The sequence below is a fragment of the Notolepis coatsorum genome, assembly GCF_963971535.1.
Source record: "Notolepis coatsorum genome assembly, chromosome: 4".
Classification (NCBI taxonomy): Eukaryota; Metazoa; Chordata; class Actinopteri; order Aulopiformes; family Paralepididae; genus Notolepis; species Notolepis coatsorum.
In genome coordinates, this window is record NC_140168.1 from 16,470,372 (window position 1) to 16,488,865 (window position 18,494).

General features: G+C 50.8%; 1 protein-coding gene across 1 annotated transcript in view; it reads right to left on the reverse strand.

Annotated features, from left to right (window-relative positions):
- The window catches only part of acsm3 (acyl-CoA synthetase medium chain family member 3), a 62,386-nt gene extending 44,757 nt beyond the window's left edge, over nt 1-17,629 (reverse strand). Inside the window, exon 1 of the mRNA XM_084313216.1 lies at nt 17,153-17,629. The gene's annotated coding sequence lies outside the window, so the exon portion shown is untranslated. The remainder of the gene's footprint in view (nt 1-17,152) is intronic.
- Nucleotides 17,630-18,494: the final 865 nt, after the last annotated feature.

Consider the following 18,494-nt stretch of genomic DNA (forward strand, 5'->3'; position numbering starts at 1 on the left):
GTCAACTAACTGCTGAATGAATGAATTAATGAAAACTTTATTTAACAGATTGCAGAATGGGTACAATACAGTACGGCTCAATACACACAATTGTTAAGGGGATGCAGACCAGAGAAAGACTTTCGATTTGTTTACATCAGGGTCCCCCATTTTCAATTCATAATGACATTCATGACATACGCGACATACAGATATACAGATTAGACTAACATCAATTAAATATTGAGTGCAACACAGTAATTGTGAAACTGTGGTGGATTAACGTAATTCACACACGGAACTGTCTATGGGTTGGGGGGTCCGCAAGGACAATTTAGCGTGTGGTACCTTCGTTCTCGATTATCTGCGTTGTTTTTTTTCGTAGCCGCATTTTGTGGAGACGCTCTCTGATTGGACACTGACTGACGCTCTCTGATTGGCCACTGACATGTGCGCCCAAGTGCGTGACGAGCTGTGTCTTTGCCCATTTCCGGGTCTAACAGCCTGCAAACTACCTAACGCCTAGTTTATCACTGGTTAAGCTTAGGCGACTCTTTCGAAGTTGGTTAAGGTTAGAGTTTGGAATCAGGGCTGGTGTTCTATCACCCTGCTCTAAGACAAACTCTAACCTTAACCAACTTCGAAAGAGTGCCTAAGCTTAACCGGTGTAGAAACAGGCGTCACACGATTGGGTGCACATGTCACATGAAGTGGCCAATCAGAGAGCGTCTCCGCAAAATGGGCTACGAAAAAAAATAACGCTGACTATCTACAGTGGAAGTTGAGTGGAGTCGAATCGAGTTGATACCATACAGTGGAAAAGCGTCCCGGTTGGAGTTAGTAAACACAGTTGTATGTTAGCCTTTTTGGATGTTGAATAAACGGCATTGTCTTTCGACACCACGCCTCAGACTCCCATTTTATCCTCTGCTAGCTACGGTAACATTTCATTGATGTCTGATAATGATTTCACTGGCTGTATTGGAGCTGGCGGGCTACCAACGTGCGTTGTATTTGTAGCGTCACAAACCATGCTAAAACTTTATGTTTATGCCTATGTAATGTTCTGTATCGTTAGTGGCTTAGCTTGGCATCGCTACTGCACTATCTCGCGTACGTGCACGCGTACTGAATAAACCACAAATGTACCTCTAATACCAGTATTAGTCTGACCACACCCCTCATCAGCTTACCTTCATAAGCAGGTGTGTGGTCACCTGCTCTCCTCCTTCTCGCTTTCACCACAAGGAAGAGGTGCCTCGGTAGATCCCCACACTTGACACCATGATGGAAGAAATTGGATTAGGAACAGCTTGGGAAACAAGGATACGTTGACATCATATCTTTATTTTCTCTCTCACTATTTTCGAGAAAATACGGCGATATTGTCTTCGTACTGGAGTGTCTAGAAGATGATGATCATTCTAAAAACCCTCCACCGGTTTTCGTATTGGGAGCACGCCGCTGCATGCTTCTCAACTGCAGTTCCTTGCTGTGTTTGTTGGGGTGAAACCTGTCAGGCCACAGCTGAACTGTCGGACATGCCGCTGTTGTGAGGAGCGGTGCGTTCCAGGTTGGGTGAGTAGTGTTTGCTGGCGGGCTCCACTTGTCTGTTAGTGCTATGGGGGCTACTTGACAAAGTTTATGGAAACCGGCCCCAGGCTAGGGTCCTTTGTTTAGCCGCCTAGGCGACAGAAGGCCTTGGTCTGGCGACCATTATAGTTTAACTAGTGGGCCGCGACCATTGACACTGGTGATCCCTGTGTGTTCTGGACGAGTGGATTCTCTCTGTCACCGTGTTAAGACCCCATCTTTCATATCCAAATGAGAGTATTCCTTCACGAGGGGATATGTGCATGTAATGTGCGATAGCGGCAGATTCATGTTCAAAGTCAGCTATACAGGCCAGTTGGTACTGTGCTGATTCCGCCGGACGTGGTAATGTCACCGTTGTGAAGCGGTGTTGACGTCTTGTTTTCTCTTTTCTCTTAAAAAGTGAGGAGGGGTTCAGAACGGCGGCCTGTCTGGGTGAGTGTTATGTCATTGTTTACATGTTCATGGCTTACGGTTAGCCGGTCAGTGGCCTGGCGCGGGGTAGCTTAGCTTCTCGCGCGCCGCCGGGAGCTCGCTTCTGATCGCGTGCGTCGTTAGATCGGCGTCTCGCGAGCGGAGGCAATAGCACCCGAACGGTTGGAGCAGCCGTTAGCTTGATGCTATTCTGTTGAACGTGCTTTGATTTTAACATGTTTTACACTCTTGACCACGACGTCATCCTTGACAGGGGATGTTCGTCGACCCTGCCTGAGCCTAGACGGGGATTGCGTCAACAAAGAGGACTGTAGCGACTGGTGGAGCGGCGACGCTGCCCGGGTCGAACAACACAGGACGGCTGTGTTCTACGGTGTCTTGTGACTGCACTTCGCTGATCTGCGTTCCGGGTAGGTACGGGGTTGGCCAGACCTCATGACACGTCTTCTGGTTTTACTTTGCTAAATGTATTGTGAATAACAGTGTTTTTTCCCAAAACGTGTGTTGTTGCAATGCATTTGGGATACGTTGCGGGTTGTGTGTGAGCTGTTTTTGTCACTGGCAGTTAGCTTCTCCGTGCAGATCGTGATGTATTGATCTGGTTGTTGTGTGAGAAACATCATGGTGTTTATGTGTACCGTGTACTCACTACTAAGGCAACTGACCTATGAAGCTATGCTTGGTGACAAGTGAGTAAAAGAATGTTCTTTCTCAGACTGTAATGACAATGAACAGTGAGTTCACACATTAACAGGTTTTCCTGTTTTAACTGGCCGTATTGAGGGTAAAATAGGAGGATTGTGTTTTCCCCCCCCGGTTCCCTGGGGACTTTATCACCTCCTATCAGACATGTTGTGCATTAATTGTGTCTTTTGTGTGGTAGGGATACGATGTGACTCTTAGCTTGATTGCTGAGGTTGTGCTAAATCTGCTGGAGAAACTTATTTCCTAAAGGGAAATTGGTTTGGTTGCTGTCATGTGTGCTTAGCAAGGCCTGTGGTCGATACTAATCAAGAATGATGTATTCTCTCATTGTGAAAAAAACGGCGTTCCTCTGTTGAGTGTTTTTGCCATTTTTTGTAGGTGATGATGGGTTGTGTGTGTCATGTGACCTACAACTGGGTTGTACTGGCCACAGAAGCACATGTGTATGTTGGACCGGGGTTCTTAGAGCCTTCTCTATTCTGTGTTTTTCCTTAGTAAAAATCAGATAGCAGGTTAGCTCATGCGCTGTGTGGAGCTGTGAAACGCTTCATAGAGCTGACTATGACTGTGTCATATTCTCTTTTTGTCGTTACGTCGTATCATGGGTGTGGGGTCGTAAAGGGGTGAACTGGTAACCTTTCCTCTCCCCATTGTTCTGTCGGTCAGGGGTACACCCCCTGTCCTTCAAGGTTCCCGTCACGTGGCGGTTCGGCACGTTACGGGGGGGGGGGGGAGTTCCTGGTCCCACGGCCTGGTATATTGGGCGTGTGCACCGCAGGAATTCCCCCGCCATAGAGTACGTCACCGTGCGCGTCTCTGTTGGTAGGACTTCCGTGTGCTGTTCAGGTCCATGTGATGGATCTGTTTTCAGGGGGGGTGGTCAGGGCTCCTCCTCACCAAGCGCCTACTCAGGCCTTCTGTGAGTTCGGACTCCTTCTTCCATGTGAGGAAGCCTCCATCAGAGTACAGAGCCTTCCTCCTCAGATTGTCAAAGTGAGTGGACCCTCTAGAAGGGTCCTTTTCTATTGTATGTATATTCGATTCAATTCGTTTATTGAGTGTGTATGGGTTCGGTGCCTCTTCCCCGGAGGCCCTAAAACCAGTTTTTTACATGGCTCAAGGTGCAATATATTCTTTTCAATCTGTACAGCTCGCGTGGGAAGTCTCTCTGGGGATCCCCGTCTCTTTCCTATGGGAGGGTGGTGGGATGTAAAAATGTGGACATTTTTTACCCCGGCTGTGTAGACTGGGATACATACTGTTGATGCTTCCTTCTTTCTATTCCAGAAGTGTTGGAGTTAGGGAGTGTCACACCCCTCTTGTCGTTCCCCTGGGCGCCTTGGGGATTCAATGACAGGTCTAAATAGCCTGTTCATTGATGGGGGTGTGTCCCGACGCACGTATAGTGCTAGCTCGCTGTAAACAGGCGATTGACTGGCACGCCTTGGTTGCTTGTGGTTGAAACAGCGTTTTTATAAAGCAACTGAGATGGGGGTTTTTCCTCTTCCGGCGACCACATCCCATGACCTGGGTGGGTTGTCGACGGATTCTCGTTCATGTCTGGGGGATGATGACGGGATGGATCTGAACATATGTAGTGGGGTCTCACGCCCTTGGGGTGGGCCACCAGGCGCGGTTCGTCCGAACGTCTGGGTGGCGCCTTCTTTTCATGTTAAGATCAACACGCATATCTGCCCTTCTCCTGGAGTAGGCATGTCGGCGTGGTTAGGGCACGGGACTGGTTCTGGTCACGCTGGTCCAGATCAGTTGAACCCGTTGTCCGCCGGGGATGCAGATCTGCTGTTCTGGTACCCTGAGGGACTTGGGCTTTTTTCAGGGGGAAAAATGCCAGGTCGGTCTGGGTGTCACAGGGTTAAGCGCTATGGAGACCCTGGTTGGGTATGTTTTTACTCAGCACTGTCGTCATGGCTTACAGCCATGCCATTCTGTACGCGCTCGATCTCGTCGGATCTCGGCCGCTACACAGGTTGGTCCTGGTTAGTACTTGGTTGGGAGACCGCCGGGGAATACCGGGTACGGTGTGCTTAGGGGCTGGTTCTCCATTATTTTTCGCTCCTCTCTCACGCATGGCGAAGAGGGGCCTGTGGGGGTGGTTTTTTGACCTCCTCTGGTGACCCTGTGCTTCCCGTACCGCCAGGCCCGGTCCGTAGTGATGTTTGCGACCCGTAGGCCTGGGTTAACCCTTTTTGGAAACTGAAACACTTGTACTGCGGTATAGCCGGTGTATACCCGCAGGTGTGTTTTGGAGTTTTTTCTTGAGGGGTTATAGGAACAACCACCGCATTGGGTGACACCGAGGTGGTTGATTCCCTGGTGTGTTGGAGCAGTGTCAACTCCCGGGTTCACCGTTTGAGGGTGCCCCTGCACGTTCATGACGTCTGCCAATCGTGTCAGCCTTCTCTGCCTCGACCCCTCTGGGTGGGGGTTGTTAAATGGAGGCTTGGTCATGCAACACCGCCAGCTTACGCTCCTTCCGCCGGGGCGGCTGTGTTCAGCTGTCCCCTCTGGCGCCTGTCTCGTCCGCAGTCTCCAGGCTAGGGTTAACAGCCTGTTGCCTGGTTTTTCCCCGGTGCGCTGCCTGCTTCCGTTGGTTAACCTTTTTTGTGTGCTTACGGCCATGCTGACTGCCTATTCTGCAGGGTCAGTGTGCCAGGCGGTGTACTATTGGGGGGACGGGGCCCGCTCGGCTTACGGCCATACCGACCTGAACACGCCCGATCTCGTCCGATCTCGGAAGCTGGGCAGGTTCTGGCCTGGTTGGTTCCGCCTGGGAATACCAGGTGCAGTAACTGAGGGGCCTTTGTCCGAATACGCTGGCGATGTGGGGGGCGGGGCACTACGTGCCCACCTGGTGGGGTCTTGATGCTGGCATCATGGACTTCTCCGGGCCCCCATTCTAGGGAGTCCAGTCCTTTTGGTGGGTCTGGGTCTTCCTTCGTGCTCCGCTGCTACGGCCTTGCCACGGGGTTGGGTTTGCCCTTGACCCCGTGATTCTGGGGGCAGTAACGAGGTTGTTCCTCCGTTCGTTCCCGGGTAGCATGCGGGTTGTGCGTGTGTGTAGTCGTGGGGTCAAGCCACGGTCTGCTCACCCTGTGCGTTGAGTTGCTTGAGTGCCTCTTCGCACGGTCGGGTCCGTCGCCCTCCCGTGACGTCCCTAATAGGGGGGCTACCCTCCATTAGGGGGGGTCGGGGGGGCTCGGCCCTCCCTGTTCTGATGGTTTTGGGGGGCTGTCAGCGGGGTGTATTTGTCAGCCAAGTGGCTCCGCTTGGCCTCCCTTGTGCAGTAGCGATGCCAAGCTAAGCCACTAACGATACAGAACGTTAGGTTATGACTATAACCAAGTTCTGTTAGTTAGGGGCGATGCTTGGCATCGGACGGCCGCTGCAGCCCTTGTCCTCACCTTGTGGTGAAAGCTTGGGAAGGAGGAGAGCAGGTGACCACACACCTGCTTATGAAGGTAAGCTGATGAGGGGTGTGGTCAGACTAATACTGGTATTAGAGGTACATTTGTGGTTTATTCAGTACGCGTGCACGTACGCGAGATAGTGCAGTAGCGATGCCAAGCATCGCCCCTAACTAACAGAACTTGGTTATAGTCATAACCTAACGTTAATGCCTATCTTTTTAAAGTAGTAATGAAGATTGATTTTTATTGTGCTTACCATTTCCACGAACTTTCTACAAACTGACTAGCACCTGCTGCTGCAGCCAGCAGCCGGCGCTTCACCTCTCTGTGCCAAATAAAGAACTTTTTTTTGTGCATCCCCTGAACCGAACAATACACACATGCCCCGAACCGTGGAGGTCGAACCGAACGGTGTACGGTTCGAATGTGTACCGTTCCACCCCTACCATTAACTCATTCTGCGCCAATCACGAAAAAAGTCAGGTTATCTTGCCAGCGGTTGAGCGCCAGAACCCGAGAAATCTCAGGTTTTCATAATTCTTTCTAGTTTTTTCTTTTATTCGCTTTTAATATTCTATACAGTCTCACGGACCTCCGTGTATTATTGGGACTCATTCTGAGACCTCGAGATTGCAATGCAGAATCCTGCTAGGTGTAGGGTTGGGTACCTTTCGCATTTGAACCGGTACCGGTACCTGTGAATCGATACCGGTACCTAACAGTACCTTTTTTCAGTACTTTAGTCTCTAAAAATGTAATCTACCTACCTCAGTTGTAAAAAGAAATATTCAAAACTTAAAATAATTTATTATCATTATTATTTATTTAGAACAATTTGTTAAGACAGTGGACGCCAATGACGAGTTAACTCGTTGTTACCCGCCAATCGAATGTGATCGTTATTGCTTTATTCGCTATTCCCATTCATAATTAATCTGCTATGGTGTAGGACTGTGTTGCACTCTGCCTGAGACTGCAACAGTACGATACCGCCCCCTAACGGCTTGCGGCCGCTATTGCACTCCATTTGAAACTATGTAATTTCTTTTCTCTACCGAGCTGCGGTGTGGGGGCGGGTCCTAAACACTCCGGCAAGACAAGCGGTCACCACGGTTGCCTCAACGAGTTCATCCGCCCGCCCGTCCCTGTGCAATGCTGGATAACGTGGGACAGACTACCACGACCAGTATTTGGAATGGCGATCAGATAATTGGATTATTCTTTTTGCAGTACATCATTTACAAGGTAAGGACTCAATATTATCAATATTGCGTTGATCCGATCATTTCTTTCCCGCGATTGCAGCCTGTGTGTGTGTGTGCGTGCCGTTGGCCGCGACAGACGCACAAAGAGCCGGTTAATACTAATAATCTAGCGTTGATCCGAGGATGATTCGATAATCAGGCGAAAAATGGCAACGTGATAAGTGGATTTACTAAAGGGCTGTTTTGACGGAGTTCCCTGGAATTACACAGGATCACTCTACAACTACTCATATTCACCACGGTATAACACGGAAATGTATAGATGAAAAAATAATCTGTTTTTTGCACGTTGACCGGAAGAAACCCACTGACAATCGACGGCGTTATTAGATCAACAGCGATCATATAAAATATAGGTTTAGCTCTACAAACAAGGTGAGCGCTGACATGGGGTTAATGGGTGGCTGGCAAGGCCTATGCACTTCCCGGAAGGAGTGTGGCAGACAATGTGTTAATATATATATAATATTGCAGCGAGCGTTGTCTGCATCTAGCTTGGTAATGTGTAACAACAACACTTGCGACCATTTTCGGCTTGCCATTGACCCGACTGCTTTGTGGTTGAATCAAGTCAAATCCTCGGTAAGCGTGTATTGTGCGTGTGAACGTTGATGTGAACGTGCACAATAGGAAGGTTTCGTTTTGCGGTAAACTAAACGTTGACGTCATCGGACTTTAAAATGTATTATTATTTTTTTTCTTTTTACAGTACCGAAATGTGGCACCGGCGGATCTTATGTGAATCGGTACACTACTCGGTAGTACCAACGTGATTTGGTTGGTACTGTGGTGAAGATTTGGTTGTTCCTCGAATCAGGACAAAAGGATATCGAATATTAGACACAGGACAATGAGTTCAAACATCATGTATGGTATTTATTGAATAATCAGAAAGCATAATTACATGAATTATTGGGTGGTCCATGGATCACGACAAGCTTGTTGACAGCAATGCAGTATAGCAGAGTGGCCAAGGAGCTCTCTTTTCTTCTATTCTAAATGGTCTCATATACTCGTCCGACCTATTGTCTCTTCGCTGGCTGACCAATCAAGTGTGAGACACCTGTGTCCTTTCCCATATGATCCAGCTCAGACAGGATGCATAGTTATGTAACAGGAAAAATGCACAGGCGCCCACCCCGCACTGACCAGCCACCTTGCTGGAGATAAAGGGGGCCACTCTAACCTTGGCCTAAAAGCCTCTCAATGTAAAAGGAAACCTAGTGTCCTCAAATGTTTATGATACTGATTGTACTGTAATCCTATTTATCAATGACTTTTAACTTAATCAATGTTCCTAATTAACTAATATATTTATATATGATATAAGCCTAAAGTCTGACGTTAATTTCCGACAACAGGCAAGGATGTTTGACATCTTCTGAAGAAACTAGATGACGTGACCAGCTATATAAATCCTTATATAGTTTCTTGCTTGTGTTTGTGTATACAGTACTTTGATTATGAATATGAATGAGTGATTTCTTTCTCTGTATGGCTGATGAGTCATGCACAATGGCTGTCGACAGATAATGCAGGGGTTCAACAAACACGGTACATTATTTACTGACACATGCCTCCTCTATTTGAACGACCACATCAAACAAGAGGTGGACGCGGGCAAATACTGCGGCATGGTCATGCTGGACCTACAAAAGGCCTTCGACACTGTCAATCACTCCATTCTGATGGACAAGCTAAAAGCAATTGGTTTTGATAGCTTATCAGTGAGCTGGATGCAATCCTACCTGGAGGGGAGAGAACAGATGGTAGAGGTAAACGGTACTCTATCCCCCCCCCTCACAGTGAGCTGTGGTGTTCCACAAGGAAGCATACTAGGACCGCTACTCTTCCTAATTTATGCAAATGACATGTCGTCAGCCTGTGACTGCAACTTGTTCCTGTTTGCGGACGACTCAGCCCTGCTGGTCTCTGACAAGAACAAGTTGCAGGTTGAAAAAACCCTCAGCTCGGAACTAGGCAAAATCTGCATATGGCTCGCTGATAACAAACTATCTGTTATGGTTTGTAACCGACCCCAATCGCACAACACAAGACAGGTATGATGGTTTGCCAAGAAACAGATATTTATTTAGAACAGGGAAAAAGGGCACTGTCCCTTTAAGGGAGAAAACACAACACACTGGAATAACACAAGAGGGGAAGGTAAAGTGCCTTTAAGAGGCGGGCAGGAAAAGGGAACACTATGGGAAGGTAAGGGAACGCCTAAGGGAAGGTTAAGGGAACGCCTAGGGAACAGAGGAACTAGAGACTAGGAGAACTAGGGAAAGAGGACTAGGGACTAGGAGAACTAGGGATAGAGGACTAGGGACTAGGTGGAACTAGAAGGGGAGAACTTGGGACAGAGGGGACTGAGGCCCGCGGAGGCGGGCTGGGGAACAGGGAGGAACTGGGGACAGAGAACCGCGGAGGCGGGCTGGGGACAGGGAGGAACTGGGGACTGGTGGGAAAACATCTGGGCCGCTCTGCAGAACAGAGGAGAGGGTTAATATTCAAAGGGAACAAACAGAGCAGATGCAGAACAGTCCAAATAACAAAGTAACAAAGTAAATACTATCTTCGTGTGAACAAACACACAGTGGGAGATGAAATGTCCAAAATAATATCCACGAGAGAACAAAACAGAGTGGGAGATGAAAAGTCCAAACTAATAACTAAGTGAGAACTAAAGGAGGCAATACGCTGGGTGAGTGACATCACAATCAAAACTCACCCAGGCGTATGCGTAATGGTGCAGGAACAGCAGCGGGACGAGGGCAAGGGGCATTACGCTGAGTGAGTGACATCACAATCAAAACTCACCCAGGCGTATGCGTAAAGGTACAGGGACAGCAGCGGGTACGGGGGCAAAAAGCATTACGCTGAGTGAGTGACATCACAATCAAAACTCACCCAGGCGTATGCGTAAAGGTACAGGGACAGCAGCGGGAACGGGGGCAAGAGGCATTACGCTGAGTGAGTGACATCACAATCAAAACTCACCCAGGCGTATGCGTAAAGGTACAGGGACAGCAGCGGGTACGGGGGCAAAAAGCATTACGCTGAGTGAGTGACATCACAATCAAAACTCACCCAGGCGTATGCGTAAAGGTACAGGGACAGCAGCGGGAACGGGGGCAAGGGCACTACGCTGGGTGAGTGACATCACAATCAAAACTCACCCAGGCGTATGCGTAATGGTACAGGGACAGCAGCGGGGCGAGGGCATCGCCACCGGGTGGCTGGCTGTCCGAGCCGAGGGACAGAGTGCTGGAACAGTGGCGGTGGCGAGGGTGTCGTCCACCGGGTAGCCGACTGTCGGAGCCGAGGAACAGAGTGCTGGAACAGTGGCGGTGGCGAAGGTGTCGTCCACCGGGTAGCCGCTGTCGGAGCCGAGGAACAGAGTGCGCGCCACACCTTGGTGTGCGCGTCGGAACAGTGGCGGTGGCGAGGGTGTCGTCCACCGGGTAGCCGCTGTCGGAGCCGAGGAACAGAGTGCGCGCCACACCTTGGTGTGCGCGTCGGAACAGTGGCGGTGGCGAGGGTGTCGTCCACCGGGTAGCCGCTGTCGGAGCCGAGGAACAGAGTGCTGGAACAGTGGCGGTGGCGAGGGTGTCGTCCACCGGGTAGCCGCTGTCGGAGCCGAGGAACAGAGTGCGCGCCACACCTTGGTGTGCGCGTCGGAACCGAGAGACGCCTCGGGGTGCGTCTGCGAGGAGGAGTGTGCCAAGCACGAGGGTCTGGAAGATGCGCGTCGGCGCGCTGAGGTCTGGAGAGCGTGCCAAGCTCGAAGGTCTGGAAGATGCGCGTCTGTGCGCTGGTACGGAGGAGCGTGCCAAGCTCGAAGGTCTGGAAGATGCGCGTCTGTGCGCTGGTACGGAGGAGCGTGCCTAGCTCGAAGGTCTGGAAGATGCGCGTCTGTGCGCTGGTACGGAGGAGCGTGCCAAGCTCGAAGGTCTGAAGTGGAACACTGGAATACCTCCCGTAGAGGATTAGAGAGCGCAGTACAGTGTCTCCCTCCAGGCAAACGGCGGCAGGTGGCGAAGGCTTGAGCGCATCTGGCGCGCTGGTCTGGAGTGGAACACTGGAATACCTCCCGTAGAGAATTAGAGAGCGCAGTACAATGTCTCCCTCCAGGCAAACGGCGACAGGTGGCCAAAGCCCTTGAAGATGCGTGTTGCGCGCTGGTGACTGGAGAGCGTGCCAAGCCCGAGGGTCCGGGAGATGCGCGTTGGTCTAGATGTGCGTCAGGACGAACAGCTGCGCTGGGGTCTGCAGTGGAGCGCTGGGGTGCCTCCCGTGGAAGTTACAGGGAGCGCAGAACAGTCTCCTCCACAGGCTACGGCGACAGCAGACGAAGGCTGGAGCAAAACATCTCAAGGCTGGAGAGATCCATCTTACAGCATTGGTAGACCAGAGGATCTCCCGAAAGAGTCTAGATGTTAGAGAATATGACTCAGCATGAATACAACACGACCCCACGCCGAAACGAGGGGAAGAGCCCTCGTATTTAAAGCCCACAGGGGAACTAATTAGCCTGCCACCACAGGTGCGAGAGGTAATTGATAATAGTCCAGGTGTGGCCACTGAGAGTAAACGAGAGTAAAGAACGAGAGGGTGGGGGCTAGAGAGAGTGAGTGAGAAGGGAATTTCTAACAGTAGGCTTAAAGAAAACAGAGAAAAGGTGGTGAGCAGCGGGCAAAACCTCACAGTACCCCCCCCTCAACGGGAGCCACCCGGCGACCCAAAACAAATACAGACAGAGTGGCAGGGGGCAAAACAAGAGGTACTGGCCAAGCCAGCAGGGGAAGCCACCACAAGAGTGGGGCTAGCAAAAGAAACAGGGTCGCCGAGGGGTAGCAGAGGGGCAACTGGGGGAACTGGTCTAGAGGAACTGGTCTAGAGGAACTGGGTCTAGAGAACTAGTCTAGAGGAACTGGTCTAGAGAACTGGTCTAGAGAACTGGTCTAGAGAACTGGGCTAGAGAACCGGGCTAGAGAACTGGTCTAGGGAACTGGTTTAGAGAACTGGTCTAGAGAACTGGTCTAGAGGAACTGGGTCTAGAGAAACTGGTCTAGAGGAACTGAGGGGCAAGCAGGGTAGCTAAGGGGTAACCATGGAAGCACCGGGAAAGGGCTAGCAGAGGGAAGGTTAGCTGCCAGGGCACTGATAGCTACAGGGCCTATGCTAGCTGTACTGCTACATCAACATAGAGGCTGCGCAAGCTGCCGGAGCCAGGCTAGCAGAGGGAAAGGGTAGCTGCCAGGGCACTGATAGCTACAGGGCCTATGCTAGCTGTACTGCTACATCAACATAGAGGCTGCGCTAGCTGCCGGAGCTAGGCTGGCAGACAGGGCTGGACCAGCATGAGAGCACAAGCTAGCTGGAAGGACAGTCCTAGCTGTGTGAGATTCTACACAAAAAAGTGGAGGCCATGCAGAGGGACCGGGTTAGCTGCTTGGGCCTGGCTAGCTACAGGGCCTATGCCAGCTGCAAGGCTGCATAAACATAGAGGCTGACAGGGGCCATGCTGGTAGTAGAGGCCTAACAAGCTGCAGGGGGGTCAAAACAGGGCTAACAGGGAAGCCAACAGGGCTAACAGGGGAGCTAACAGGCTAACAGGGGAGCTAAACTGGGCTAACAGGGAAGCCAACAGGGCTAACAGGGGAGCTAACAGGCTAACAAGGGAGCTAAACAGGACTAACAAGGAAGCTAAACTGGGCTAACAGGGGAGCTAGAGGGAACAAGAAAAAAAAAGGCAAACTCAACATACACCGTCTGTGCTGGCTGGGGTCGTCGATTTGGTGGGGTCGTACTGTTATGGTTTGTAACCGACCCCAATCGCACAACACAAGACAGGTATGATGGTTTGCCAAGAAACAGATATTTATTTAGAACAGGGGAAAAGGGCACTGTCCCTTTAAGGGAGAAAACACAACACACTGGAATAACACAAGAGGGGAAGGTAAAGTGCCTTTAAGAGGCGGGCAGGAAAAGGGAACACTATGGGAAGGTAAGGGAACGCCTAAGGGAAGGTTAAGGGAACGCCTAGGGAACAGAGGAACTAGAGACTAGGAGAACTAGGGAAAGAGGACTAGGGACTAGGAGAACTAGGGATAGAGGACTAGGGACTAGGTGGAACTAGAAGGGGAGAACTTGGGACAGAGGGGACTGAGGCCCGCGGAGGCGGGCTGGGGAACAGGGAGGAACTGGGGACAGAGAACCGCGGAGGCGGGCTGGGGACAGGGAGGAACTGGGGACTGGTGGGAAAACATCTGGGCCGCTCTGCAGAACAGAGGAGAGGGTTAATATTCAAAGGGAACAAACAGAGCAGATGCAGAACAGTCCAAATAACAAAGTAACAAAGTAAATACTATCTTCGTGTGAACAAACACACAGTGGGAGATGAAATGTCCAAAATAATATCCACGAGAGAACAAAACAGAGTGGGAGATGAAAAGTCCAAACTAATAACTAAGTGAGAACTAAAGGAGGCAATACGCTGGGTGAGTGACATCACAATCAAAACTCACCCAGGCGTATGCGTAATGGTGCAGGAACAGCAGCGGGACGAGGGCAAGGGGCATTACGCTGAGTGAGTGACATCACAATCAAAACTCACCCAGGCGTATGCGTAAAGGTACAGGGACAGCAGCGGGTACGGGGGCAAAAAGCATTACGCTGAGTGAGTGACATCACAATCAAAACTCACCCAGGCGTATGCGTAAAGGTACAGGGACAGCAGCGGGAACGGGGGCAAGAGGCATTACGCTGAGTGAGTGACATCACAATCAAAACTCACCCAGGCGTATGCGTAAAGGTACAGGGACAGCAGCGGGTACGGGGGCAAAAAGCATTACGCTGAGTGAGTGACATCACAATCAAAACTCACCCAGGCGTATGCGTAAAGGTACAGGGACAGCAGCGGGAACGGGGGCAAGGGCACTACGCTGGGTGAGTGACATCACAATCAAAACTCACCCAGGCGTATGCGTAATGGTACAGGGACAGCAGCGGGGCGAGGGCATCGCCACCGGGTGGCTGGCTGTCCGAGCCGAGGGACAGAGTGCTGGAACAGTGGCGGTGGCGAGGGTGTCGTCCACCGGGTAGCCGACTGTCGGAGCCGAGGAACAGAGTGCTGGAACAGTGGCGGTGGCGAAGGTGTCGTCCACCGGGTAGCCGCTGTCGGAGCCGAGGAACAGAGTGCGCGCCACACCTTGGTGTGCGCGTCGGAACAGTGGCGGTGGCGAGGGTGTCGTCCACCGGGTAGCCGCTGTCGGAGCCGAGGAACAGAGTGCGCGCCACACCTTGGTGTGCGCGTCGGAACAGTGGCGGTGGCGAGGGTGTCGTCCACCGGGTAGCCGCTGTCGGAGCCGAGGAACAGAGTGCTGGAACAGTGGCGGTGGCGAGGGTGTCGTCCACCGGGTAGCCGCTGTCGGAGCCGAGGAACAGAGTGCGCGCCACACCTTGGTGTGCGCGTCGGAACCGAGAGACGCCTCGGGGTGCGTCTGCGAGGAGGAGTGTGCCAAGCACGAGGGTCTGGAAGATGCGCGTCGGCGCGCTGAGGTCTGGAGAGCGTGCCAAGCTCGAAGGTCTGGAAGATGCGCGTCTGTGCGCTGGTACGGAGGAGCGTGCCAAGCTCGAAGGTCTGGAAGATGCGCGTCTGTGCGCTGGTACGGAGGAGCGTGCCTAGCTCGAAGGTCTGGAAGATGCGCGTCTGTGCGCTGGTACGGAGGAGCGTGCCAAGCTCGAAGGTCTGAAGTGGAACACTGGAATACCTCCCGTAGAGGATTAGAGAGCGCAGTACAGTGTCTCCCTCCAGGCAAACGGCGGCAGGTGGCGAAGGCTTGAGCGCATCTGGCGCGCTGGTCTGGAGTGGAACACTGGAATACCTCCCGTAGAGAATTAGAGAGCGCAGTACAATGTCTCCCTCCAGGCAAACGGCGACAGGTGGCCAAAGCCCTTGAAGATGCGCGTTGCGCGCTGGTGACTGGAGAGCGTGCCAAGCCCGAGGGTCCGGGAGATGCGCGTTGGTCTAGATGTGCGTCAGGACGAACAGCTGCGCTGGGGTCTGCAGTGGAGCGCTGGGGTGCCTCCCGTGGAAGTTACAGGGAGCGCAGAACAGTCTCCTCCACAGGCTACGGCGACAGCAGACGAAGGCTGGAGCAAAACATCTCAAGGCTGGAGAGATCCATCTTACAGCATTGGTAGACCAGAGGATCTCCCGAAAGAGTCTAGATGTTAGAGAATATGACTCAGCATGAATACAACACGACCCCACGCCGAAACGAGGGGAAGAGCCCTCGTATTTAAAGCCCACAGGGGAACTAATTAGCCTGCCACCACAGGTGCGAGAGGTAATTGATAATAGTCCAGGTGTGGCCACTGAGAGTAAACGAGAGTAAAGAACGAGAGGGTGGGGGCTAGAGAGAGTGAGTGAGAAGGGAATTTCTAACAGTAGGCTTAAAGAAAACAGAGAAAAGGTGGTGAGCAGCGGGCAAAACCTCACACTATCATTACACATGGGCAAAACAGAGTCCATTCTCTTCGGTTCAAATAACAAACTCAGCAAGACCGACGGCTTCTCAGTTACAGTGGGTGACAATATTGTCACAAGGAAAGACGAAATTACCTACCTGGGTTCCATCCTAGAGGCAAATCTTTCCTGTGACAAAATGGCATCCAATGTAATAAAAAAAGTCAACCAACGAACTAGATTCTTGTACCGGATCTCCTCTCTGGTAAACAAGAATACCCTGAAGACTCTGGCAGGAGCACTCATTCAAGGGTACTACGACTATGCGTGCACCTCATGGTACCAAAGCACCTCAAAGGCGCTTAAAACAAAATTACAAACATCACAAAACAAACTGGTCAGACTACTACTTGACCTGAACCCCAGAACCCACCTCACCCCTGCCCACTTTGACAACCTAGGATGGCTTAGAGTAGACGACAGAGTACAGCAACTTGCAATGGGCCTGGTCTACAAGATACACTATACGACCGGGGTACCCATGTACATGTCAAAATACTTCCCAAAGGTCAGTGAATACCACAACCACTACACCAGAGGAAGCTCAACAAATCATGTTAAACCCAGATTCGGCTCAAACAAGGGACTAAACACGTTTCGCAATTATGCCACAACAATGTGGAACGCCCTACCCAAAGCTGTAAAGGAATGTGAATCCCTACCCACATTCAAAACCGCTCTTAAAGAGCACCTACGGGAGGCTACAATTCGAAACTGGCCACCGTAAATGCCCAAAACCCCCACCACCTCCTAATAGACAGTCTCCTCCCCACCGCATGTATATATTCCCTCCCCGCCGTATGTATATTTCTCTCCCACCCACCCACCCCCTCCTAATGTACAGTCCCCTCCCCATCATATGTATATACTCTGTCAGGATCTAGGGGTAACAGTACTGTATATTTGAATACCGTTTATGTCACAAATGTATCAGTACTAAATACCTATATGTCCCTATGCCATAAATGTCATGTATGTTGTGTATGTCATAAATGTCTATATGAATTGAAAATGGGGGACCCTGATGGAAACAAGACAAACGTCTTTCTCAGGTCTGCATCCCCTTAACAATTGTATGCTCTTCCGGCTTCAACATGGACGGTCGCATTTTACGTAGCTCCCGTAATCAACGCAATAGCCAACGCAACAGAGCAACAACAAAGTACTTTGCGCATTTTCTACTTTCCCTCCTGTGGATTATGGATTTGTACCTGAATTCACAACTCAAGCAGCAACTCCAGACAGAAGTGGAGGGTAGCGAAAACGTAAATCAACAGTCCCATTGCGACTTCTACTTGTTAACGGGCACGGAGAGGAAACATCCACCCTTCGGTGCCTCGGCGATCCACGCAGTACTTACTGCAAATCCGGAACGAAAGAAATTACCCCCGGCAGGCAAGTGTAATAAGAGATCAATGTTTTTATTATATCTGCTCATGTCGGGTGACATACATCAGAACCCTGGTCCCGTAATGACACGGAACCAGAGACTACAGCAAGAAGCGATGGAGGTTCCCATCGCGACCAACAACATCAACAACGCAACCTGTGGCTACATCTACTGCGCGGACGGCAACACTTCCCCAATGACGCCGCAGCAGACGAGCACACGTGAGGCAGTGACGAGAGGAGGTGAACCGAGGGTCGAAACCATGACGACCATCTCGACGCGGGATGTAAACATCTCGACGCCCGATAGCCGGCTAGCTAGCAGAGCTAACAACAAAAACAACCAGGAACGAGTCCTTTGTTGTTCCAACACGGCGCGGGACCCGACGCCCCCCTCCCCCCTTCCCACCCACAACAACACAGAGGAACAGATTACAAACGGACAATACTTCGAACCTGCCAACATAAATGAAATAACCAACGCCAATGGACTGAACATTTTTCACATTAACATTAACAGCTTAAAAAACAAATTGGATGAAATCAAGCAAATATTCATAAATGGTAAGGCAAACATACTGTGCTTCTCAGAAACTAAGCTCGACGATTCTGTAAAAGATCCAGAGATAGAGATAGAGAACTACTCAATAATCAGGAATGATAGGAACAAACATGGAGGTGGTGTCTGTATGTACATACACAAGGACACCAAATTCATCAACAGAAATGACCTGAATCATAAATCAATTGAAACTGTATGGGTGGAAATCCTATTCGAAAGGGCGAAATCCCTACTGGTTGGCACAGTCTACAGGCCGCCAGATCATAGTGGCTTTTATGATACAATGGATGGGTGTTTAGCTGGAGTTGAGGATGTAGACAAAATTCTTATTGGAGACTGGAACACGGATATGCAACGAAAAGATGCACCCGTCTTCAAGGCCTTCAGTAGGTTTTGTGATCTGCATGGCCTCAGCCAGCTAATCACCCAACCCACACGTGTATGTGAATCAACTCAGACTACCATTGACCTCATTCTGACCTCCGACAAGTCCAAGATCTCAAATAAAGGGGTTATAGCATGTGGGTTAAGTGATCATTATATGATATTCTGTACCCGAAAAAAACTAAAACAAAAGGCTGGCTGCCACAAAACAGTCACAT